Genomic DNA, 10,427 nt, shown 5'->3' on the forward strand with positions numbered 1-10,427 from the left:
AAATTAGGTTTAATTTTATAAATAAAATATCCATCTCCAGATTTGCTTTTTCCTCCTATTGCACTCAATATCTAGATGCTTACATCCATACTTCTCTGCAAATATCATTCTTACTAATCCAAGGTGGCAACTGATCTTAAGATGGCAGGGTAAGACTACATTTATCAAGAGTCTTCTACATGGCAGACATGTTTTACATATTCAGATAGGTATTAAGGTCTCCCAGTTACAGATAAGAAACCTAGAACTTAGAAAAAGTACATTTCTTGTTCAAGGTCCTTTAACTACTAGTGGCAAAGCCAGGAAGCAAATCCAGGTCAGGACCATACTGGGCCCTGAAATATTTGCCACATAGAAGCCCATGGGAGGACAATGTAAGCAAATGAAAGTTAATTGGCTGAGGGCCCCTGACATGCTAGAAAGCAGAATGTCATCAATAAAAGGGGTGAGGGGCTGAGGATACAGTCAAGATCAGAAGAACAGTAAGCCCAGATCTCAACTCTGCTTCTGCTGTGTATGCAGCGCTGTGTTCGCCATTTCTATGTTGTCCAGGTCCATGGGCCTGTTTTAAAAGAACGCTTTCACTTTTAAATATTTCACAGAGGATTCTCAGTTAGGCATAAACCTGGATGCATTCCCAGTTCACAATGATTCAACCCTTTATATACAGGGACCCCTGCTAAGTACTCTTGGAATTCAATCACTGACCTTCTTAAATGCATTGACCTTCTTAAAATCCTCCTTCTAAAAATAAGAATTAAAATAAATGTGAATAGACACAGTAAAGCTTAATAAAGGATATTGCAAAGCACTGCCCCAGGATGTCACTTCAAAGGTAAGCATTTCCTCTGAGCAATCAAAATAATAAATGCAGGGTCCAAAAGATATAATCGACCGTAGTTTGAAAACAACCTATCTGCATGCAGAAGGAAGAAAGCTCTACTTGCTCTTCTCTGTCAATTTTGCAGACTAGGCAGAGATGCTCTTTACCTTGACCGTAGTTAGCCTAGATAAGCAATACTTTTTCTATGTTTTCCTTTGCTTCTATAATGTGTATATTTCATGGTATGTACAGAACTTAAAAAAAAAAAAAAAGCTAAGAGTTTCATGATTCCAATGGGCTTGCATTTGTCATTCACTAAACTAGGAATCATAAAATATTCCTTCATTGGTATTGGCCAAATCAACAATTGTTTCCACCTACTTGTGCAACAACAAACACAAAAGGCCAAGAAATCAGGCAGTTTTAACGTTGAGATGGCACTGGTTGGTCTTTATTAACAAGTCATGCGTGCATGCAAAAAAAAAAAAAATCTCTAGTCGACATCCTCTACTTCTTTCTTCTATCACTAACATATTTGGATCTTCTCACTATTCGAGCATGTGCCTCTGAAAGGCAGGAAATTTGTCTTATTTCTCATTTTTCTGGCCTCCTCAGTTTTCTGGCCCAATGCCTGGTACAGAGCTAAACAGATACACGTAGTACGGAACATGACATAGTTCCCCAGACCCTGTGTCCACACAGAAATAAGGAGGCGTAGTCTTGTGTTGAGTCACCTTAGGACATACAACTTCTATTTACCAAAGGGTAAATTCTTCATTTACCCATTCATTCAACAAATGTATTAAAAGTCAACCATGTGTTGATGGGTAGAGGAATAGAGAGATGGATAAATACAAGATGAAGAAAGTACAGTAGAAACTAGGGGTTAGGTATTCAGGTGTTCATTATAAAGTTCTCTATAGTATATGCTTGAAATTTTTTATTTCAAAAATGCTGCAGGAAAAGTCCATCATGTCCATTATTGCACTTGCCACCAGGAACCAAAGATAAACAAGACAGAAATATCCCTGAATTTATGAGTCATACAATGTGCTAGGCAAAATGATACAATAAAAAAATAAGCAAATGAACTATTTTCAAATTATTGTAAAGTCTTTTGAAAGAAAGAGCAGAGTGCTGGAGAGAAAGCAAGAGGATGGGAGAGAGGGGACTGCATTAGAGGAATTCAAACTTCTCTCAGGGCAAGTCTTTCAGCAGGTGAGCAACGTAGGGTGGGAGGTCATTTACACTCTGAGATGAGGACACCGGCTGTTGTATGTGAGAAGATGGAATGGGGGCATGAGTCTGAGCAGGTGGAGCCAACACAGATGAAAGCCAGACTAAGGTGGTGGCATCAGAGACAGAAACACTGTGTGATGTGATGTAATTTTTGGAGCTATAAAGTCAACATATCTTGCTTATGGGTTGGAGCAAAGGAGTAATTTCAGTAAATACATAAAGTATTTTTTTTAAATCATCTAAAGGAAACTTCCTCCTCATTTTGGGAAAGTTATTTGCAGAGCGATTAGCTGCCCTAAAAAAAGGATATAGTCTTTTTGAGAGGTCCAAGGAAACAAACTTCATATATTTTTACCTACTTTTGCTAGGTTTTGAAGCTTCACTGTATCTCATCAAGAGTCCTTACACTTCTGATTGAAAGCAAAGACTACAATTTTCCACCAGGAAATAGAATGTTATTCTCTAGGTACATTGCATCATCGAAGTTGACTAACCAAAACACCAGTAGCATCACGATTCCTGCAGATTCAATAAACCAACACTAAGTTCTAGAGCTTGAAAAGGCTTTGAGAGCAAACTTCAGGGTTTGGGTTCTCTTTGATTCATTCTTGAATTATTATGTTGATAATAATGAATGTGATAGTATTAAGGAGATTTAATGGTAGGGTTAGCAGGGAAGAGAGGACCAATTATTTATTTCAATTATTTTCTTGGAGATTATAAAGAAAGAGAAGGCAAAGGAGTTCCAAAATAAAATTACAGTTGCTTTTACTGTAATGCCAAAGTCTATTTTTATAGCAATGATGACACATTCCATTGACAATAATCATACTCCTAATCACTTCCACATGAAATTTAAAATTCAAATTGCTCCTTTTTATTGTTGAATTTCTACTTCTAACAGAGGTAACACTTAACCCAGATATCTGATTGTGGGGTAGAGGGAGACTGCAAAATGGAGGCAAGAGCTCCCTATGCCCCACCTTCCATCCTCTGCTGGCACAGCCATCCCCACACACAGCAGGTGAGTTCCCTGGGTGGCACCATCTACATCACTAGGGAAGCACTGATTGGAGAGAGCCTCATGTCACTCAGCATGGATTCCCACTCAATGATGACACTGGACTGGAGAAAGGGAAGAGGAGAATAAATGTGGGAGAGTAGTGAAGAGGGAAAAGGAAAAGGAAGAAGCATTATCCTTTTGTTTTCAGAGCTTACATGGGAAGGCCTCACTTCTTAAACAGCATATTAAAAAGTAGAGACATCACTTTGCCAACAAAGGTCCATCTAGTCAATGCTATGGTTTTTCCAGTAGTCATGTATGGATGTGAGAGTTGGACTATAAAGAAAGCTGAGCACTAAAGAACTGATGCTTTCAAACTGACAGCAAGGAGATCAAACTAGTCAATACTAAAGGAAACCAACTCTGAATAATCACTGCAAGTACTGATGCTGAAACTGAAGCTCCAATATTTTGGCCACCTGATGCAAAGAGCTAGTTTATTGGAAAACACCTTGATGCTGGGAAAGATTGAGGGCAGGGGGAAAAGCGGGTGACAGAGAATGAGATGGCTGGATGGCATCACTGATTCAATGGACATGAGTTTGAGCAAACTCCAAGAGATAGTGAAGGACAGGGAAGCCTGGCGTGCTGCAGTTGATGGGGTCGCAAAGAGTCAGACATGACTTAGTGACTGAACAACACTTCCAAGTAAATTGCAATGCTGCTCCTCTGTCCTTATCTCTCCAAGAACTACCCTAATCTTTTATTTTTTTTCTAACATGAGTCATAACTAAATTGGAGAAGGCAATGGCACCCCACTCCAGTACTCTTGCCTGGAAAATCCCATGGATGGAGGAGCCTGGTAGGCCGCAGTCCATGGGGTCGCAAAGAGTCAGATACGACTGAGCAACTTCACTTTCACTTTTCACTTTCATGCATTGTAGAAGGAAATGGCAACCTACTCCAGTGTTCTTGCCTGGAGAATCCCAGGGACGGGGGAGCCTGGTGGGCTGCCGTCAATGGGGTTGCACAGAGTCAAACACGACTGAAGTGACTTAGCAGCAGCAGCATAACTAAATGCTTCACATCTGGTTCATATTAATATTTCCATTTCTTTAGTTAAAATAATTCACTTTTACCCAATGTTAAAACATGAATAATCAGGCAACTGATCTCTCCTTTATCCAGTGGGTCCTTGGTCTTCCCTTTTCTTATAGCCTGGCTTTATAAGGTTCCCTCTGCCTCACCTCATCTCCACCCCACTCCATCACTATTTCTCAAGGTTAGGTCACTTCATTAGAAAATCAGAGTGGAGTGAAGTCTCTCCAGTGACTTTTCCAATTGAAAAGTCTACAGTCTATGAAGGGGCTTCCCTGGTGGCTCAGAAGTTAAAGTGTCTGCCTGCAATGCGGGAGACCCAGGTTCGATCCCTGGGTCAGGAAGATCCCCTGGAGAAGGCAATGGCAACCCACTCCAGTACTCTTGCCTGGAGAATCCCATGGAGGGAGGAGACTGGTAGGCTACAGTCCATGGGGTCGCAAAGAGTCGGACACGACTGAGCGACTTCACTCACTCACTCACTCACTCACAGTCTATGAAAGTCTAGCTTCAGCTTCCTGAAGCTTTGGTTATTGACAAGCGTCTGACCTCTCTCTGAAATCCTATGGCCTTCCTAACCCCAGCATTAACCCTCATTGTTGTGGAAATAATATAGTCTACAAATAAAACAAATGAACAAACAATTATACAAAATCCCAAAGAGTAATCAAACGGTCTTTTACCTGAGGCTGGGGTGAGAAAATCTATTCATTCAATGAATAGTGGGTTTATGGGAGAGGCTTCTCTGAGGGCTTCAGCTTGCATTTCAGTAGCTACATACACCTAATCCATACCCCATCCACCCAATCCCCCATAGCCCCTCAGTCATTTTAACCTCCTCCTAGCCCTCACCCTGTCAAGTATTACATGTAGCCCCAGGAAGGTTTTACTGTCATTCACTGCAATCTCAGTTGTCACCACCAGGTGAGAGAAAGATGAGGAATCAGAGGTGAGGAAGTACAGCTCTAAGTAGAATTTAAAAAAGAGGGAAGGGGGTTCATGCCCTGGTCTAGCCAATAGAAAAAAGATCCAAAAAAACCAGCTGTTGGATATCTTCTGTTAGTTTATTTCTTGCACCTTATACAAAGGCAGTACCATCCTCCCCACCCAAGTTACATTTTCATGAACCATAGAAAGTACCTGGCTCCAAAGAAGGAGAGGGAAGAAGAAAAGTCCATTGCCGAAATATGCATATTTTGTGCCTCTCCTATAATATTTTCCACAAAATTATCCAGCTGTCATTTCTGGAGAGCAGAGACTATGCTTTTTTGTCCCATGTATTCTTGCAAAAGTTCATTAAGTGAATTTAATTGATGAATAAGTCATTTTTCTGAATCCATGTTAGGAAGCATAGTCGTATTCCAGACATGATTTGTCATTATAAATCGTATTGAATGATTCATCTATAAGGAGAGCTTCCAAATTCTGAACAAGTAGGTGATGGTTTTGAGAAATTGTTCCCCATCCTTTGTATTTTCCTACCTGTTGCTCCTTCTCTCTGCTCCTACATTTATTCTCACAGCAATCCCTACAGGAGAGTTGTTTAAAAAGAGGATCAAAAAAAAAAAAAAAAAGGCTAATTGATACATTTGCTCCCCAAGGACCACATCATTGGTTCATGTTTTAGGATAAACATTAGAATCATCTGGGAGCTTTGAAAACCACCACTGCCTGGCCCCACCCAAAAAACTAGTCCACAATCCCTAGAACAGACCCCCAGCATGGGAGGGTTAAAAGTCCACAGGTGAATCTAATATTCAGCAAAGATTAAGAACCACTTTACCAGGGTTTCAGTAATGCTAAGTAAGTCACTCACATTCAGCTTAGAGCCAGACACTCCACTTACTTTCTCCCATTTGCCAGGTTCCCTGAACATGTGCATGATATGGTCAAGTCTCTACTGTTGGTCTAGATTCACTCAACTGTAACAAACACCACTTCCCTACAGTTCTTTAGTAAAAGTACTTAACACTCCCATAAGGGCTTCAAGTGCTAAATCATTAAGAATATCACACTCTCTGCTGGATATTGTTCCACGTAATGATGTCTTCAATCATTTCATTGTGCATCATTTTAAAGCTGTAAAATATCACAATTTATGCTTACAGACATGAAGCTCTAAGTATCCTCAGTCTGCTGTTGAGCTTGGTGGAGCTTTTCAATTTGCAACCTGAGTACAAGATCATGTCACAATAATTTGGTTAAGCCTGATAGATAGTGCCATCAGGACTGCTGCAGAGCAAGCAAGGCTTATGAATTTCACTACAATGGTGTAGGGCATCTCCTGGATGAATGAGTGTATCATGTTTCCTATTGTTTTTAATTATTTGCATATACATGTCTTTAATAAATATGTGATATTGTTAAAATCAGAAACAAACAGAGACCAGCCTGGAAAATTCCCTGAGCAGAAAAAATCAGTTCAATCATTCAAGCAAAGCTTAGTTTATTTTATAAGACCGACTTGACCTGGGTCATTTCTTGCTCATGCCTCTGAAAATCAAAAGCAAAACTTACAACTGTTTCCCCAAACAGATTATGTGGCAACCACTAACCCAGTTCCCTATCATTTAACAAAATTCTAATATCATAACCAATCATGGTGAAGAATAAAAAGGCACTGTCTTTCCAATGAATAATTTGTGTTTTAGCAATACACTTTGAGCCTCATTCCATGTTTTGGTTTGAGGGCTCCTGGTATGTGAACTGTCTTTGTGATGCATGCACAATAAACTTTTACTGATTACCAGTTCAATGATTCATTGGTTTTACTTCTGTTACTGATGAGCTTTTGACAACCCATCTACACACATGCATATACACATACATACACATGTATTTTATATATATGTATATTTAACCATTTATTAATAAAATTACATCAATGTACTTGGTGTCAGAAGCCATTCTAATTAGGAACTAAGCTAACCAACTGATATGTTAGGAAAATAAATACCGTTATATATGATAGAATGACAAATACCAGCCAAAGAGTAGAAAAGTCCAAGTTCCAGTTCTCACTCTGGCTGGCTGTGTAACATTTGGGCAAGTCACTTAACTTCTTTAGACTTTAAGTCTCTCTGTGGTGCCACAAGGGACTCACCGGGGAATGCCATATGTGGTTTTATCTTTTTGGTTCCTCCAATCATTGGCAGGGCCTCCCAGGAGGCCCATGTTGAGACGCATTCTAAGGTTGCATCTTCTCACTGGAAAGAATACCATTATCAATATATCAGAATCTGTCATGAGCTCAGGAGTAGGGAAGTGGAGTGTAAGTTCCACTGGGCCAAATATGGAAGGATTACTTTCCCAGACCATTGCTGTGAATAGAGACTAGTAGAAATAAAATGAAAACAACTATTTACATCACCTTCACCACTAGTTTTTATAGCCTTATAAAAGTGTGTTCCTGAATCCTGGTAAAAAGTTGTCTTTATCCAACTACCTTGAGCTTCATCTCAAATTCTACCTCTTTTACTAGACCAACCACATGCCAGAATATTAATCAGTAATACTTCAGTAGCATTTACAATGTGTCAAGCAGTGTTGTAAGCATTTTGTACATATAATTCATTAAATTCTCACACCAACCCTCTTGGGTAGATACTATTTATTCCTATTCTACAGGTGGAAAAAGTTGAGGCACAGGTTAAGTGACTTGCTCAAGATTACAGTCAGTGAGAGAGCTGAAGTGTGAACCAAGGCAGTCTGCTCTAAAGAAATGTGTTTAACCATTGGATGAAATGGTACCTTCTGAATTTCCAGGTCAACCACCCCCTATACCATAGTTGTTTTTGGGTTTTTTTTGGTTTTTTTTTTTGCATTCTATCATTTTCTGATTGTGTGAGTACAGAAGATCTATTAGTATGGAAAGCACTCTGAGATTGAGACATAATTTTATAGAGGGTGACCATATATTCTCGTTTTCTGACTGTGTCTTTGGAAGGAGGTGGGGAAATTCAGAGAAGCATTCCTTCATGAAGTGATGCCTGAGTCACTGAGTTATTTAGGGATAAAAACCAATTAGTCACATTAAAATTGGGAGTTAGGATCAGTTTGTTCTCTAATACAAAGATTCTTCCTTGCCAATTTATCATATTGTTTGGACTCCAGAATACATCCTTTTGTAAATGAAGTTGACTATCCCTTCCCCAAATTCAAAGAAAACACTAAATTACCTGTAAGAATAAAGTTCAGTCCTAGGGTAATAACGGTACCCCCAGAACTGGAAGTGCAGACCCGGGAGAGGACATGGTGAAGAAGAAATCTCCAGCCACTGCTGAGGAGAGCAGCAGGAAATGCCAACATGTCCTGGCAGAACTGGAGAGTGTCCTTGGACACCTAGAGGGTCTTTTTGCCTGAACGTTAGCACAAGTGCTGATGCTCCTTGGGGGCAATGCCTGAAGTTCCAAGGAGTTCCATTTTAATCAATAGAAATTGATAAAAGGCCAGATGAAGAACTCAGGCAGTGCTTTATTGGGACTCACGCTGCTGCAAAGGGAGAGAAAATGAAGAACAGGTGCCCTTCCTCACACTCTCCAAGGAAGGCATGCTGGGGGGAGGGGAGGGCGGATAGGCCAGTCAGGCTAGAAGGGTGGCTTACGTGGTCTGCTCACCCTCTTGGTAGTGCTGTGTGCGGGTATCATGGGTAGGACCTTGCTTTTGCTCTCAGCACATCAGAAAGCTTAGTTGGTTTGTGGCATTTTGTATTTGATTGTTCATAATTTGCCCCACCTGCCCATGAGCGTAGTTATTTTCAGTCCCTAATTGTTTCTTTATGTTCTCTTGCTTGAGAAGATATTTGTCCAAGTACAAGTGCAAGCCCTCCATAAAGAGTCCCAGGTCCCAGCCGGTCTCATTCCTACCACCTTGACTTGTCCTGCTTGACCATCAATAACATGGACCCGAGCTTAAGCACAGCAGCTTGTTTGCGCCGTCTCTTGCGAGCCATTTTCCTTGTGGATGCCTTCGGTGAGCTGCAGCAACTCTGCTCATGGGCACCATGGGCACAGCACAGGGCAACTGTGACTGTGGAGACTGGTCTGGACCCAAGCTCAGCTATAGAGTGCCCAGCCAGGGTCACAAATTGACCTTGTTCTGCAGATGACTCTCCATCCCAACCACAGCTTGGAAAGATTACATTTGGCTCCCGGCACTAGTGACACTAAAAGTCTTCCGTGAGTGAACTGGATGCTTCTCAATCACGAACACAATGGCTAAATTATCTTTCCTCTGGTGGCACCAAGTGACTCATCTTTTGTTTGGAGCTGGTTACTTCCTGGTGAGAGGAAGTTTCTGTCCTTCTGGTTGCCTTCCTGTCTCTCTTCCTGGTGGGCTGATGGTATGGTTAGGGCTGTAATACTGTCATAGAACATCTTTTTGAATCAAAGACTAATTTTCCCAGAGATTGTGGAGTCGAGTATTTCTATTTGAGGTAGGAAAGCAAACACGGACCCATAAATAGACACTCATATGGTCCTTTTCTCCTATTTCTGTGGCTTTTCATAATTTTTACCAGGGACATAATGTGGGTATGACTCATGAACCTAAATATAATGCGAATGGATTCATAGTAACTTTTCCTGAAACTAAAAAAAAATCAGTCCCATCATAATCATGGTAGCTTACTTCACATGTGGAAAGCTTTAAAAGGTCACTTCCAGATGATGTCCTTGGGTTGTTAGAAAGGGAGGGAAAGATTTAATGAAACTCTTGATTCCAAAAAGTTAGGAATCTTTAGGGCTCCAAAAAATATTTAGAGCCAAATATTTCAGGACACAATTGAATGAGGGAAACAGTTTCTTCTTACAGTCAAGACTTCAAACTCTCCAATAAATCAAAGGTAATGAGCTGGTAACTCCATGAGGATGGGAGGGGAAAGATGCTACATTTTGGTGAGTTTCAGACAAATAAAAATTGATTCTACTTATACTCTGAGACCTAGTTTAGGGAGGATTGAGCTAATAGGAAAGCACGCTAATCAGAGAAAGAATAAGAGGGAACCACATTGGACTTCATCTTTATTTGTTTCTGGTTTGGTGATCATGACTTTAACAGTCATATATTTTAAAATTTATTATAATAATGAATAATTTTCAACCTGACCACAATGGTGCCTTATTCTACAGCCAAGCAGAGATACAAGCCTTGTAAGACACATTTACCTGAATGCATTGAGAAGCTCAGAGAAGAAAGGCAGGAAGGACACTTTTCACTTCTCCAAAGCCACACCAGGATGGCTCTGAGTTAATTACCATAAGAGGA

General features: G+C 40.4%; 1 pseudogene; it reads left to right on the plus strand.

The window, feature by feature from the left end:
- Positions 1-8,414: 8,414 nt before the first annotated feature.
- Positions 8,415-9,348, plus strand: LOC102268582 (MAD2L1-binding protein-like; annotated as a pseudogene).
- Positions 9,349-10,427: the final 1,079 nt, after the last annotated feature.

This window comes from Bos mutus, chromosome 1, assembly GCF_027580195.1.
Source record: "Bos mutus isolate GX-2022 chromosome 1, NWIPB_WYAK_1.1, whole genome shotgun sequence".
Lineage (NCBI taxonomy): Eukaryota > Metazoa > Chordata > Mammalia > Artiodactyla > Bovidae > Bos > Bos mutus.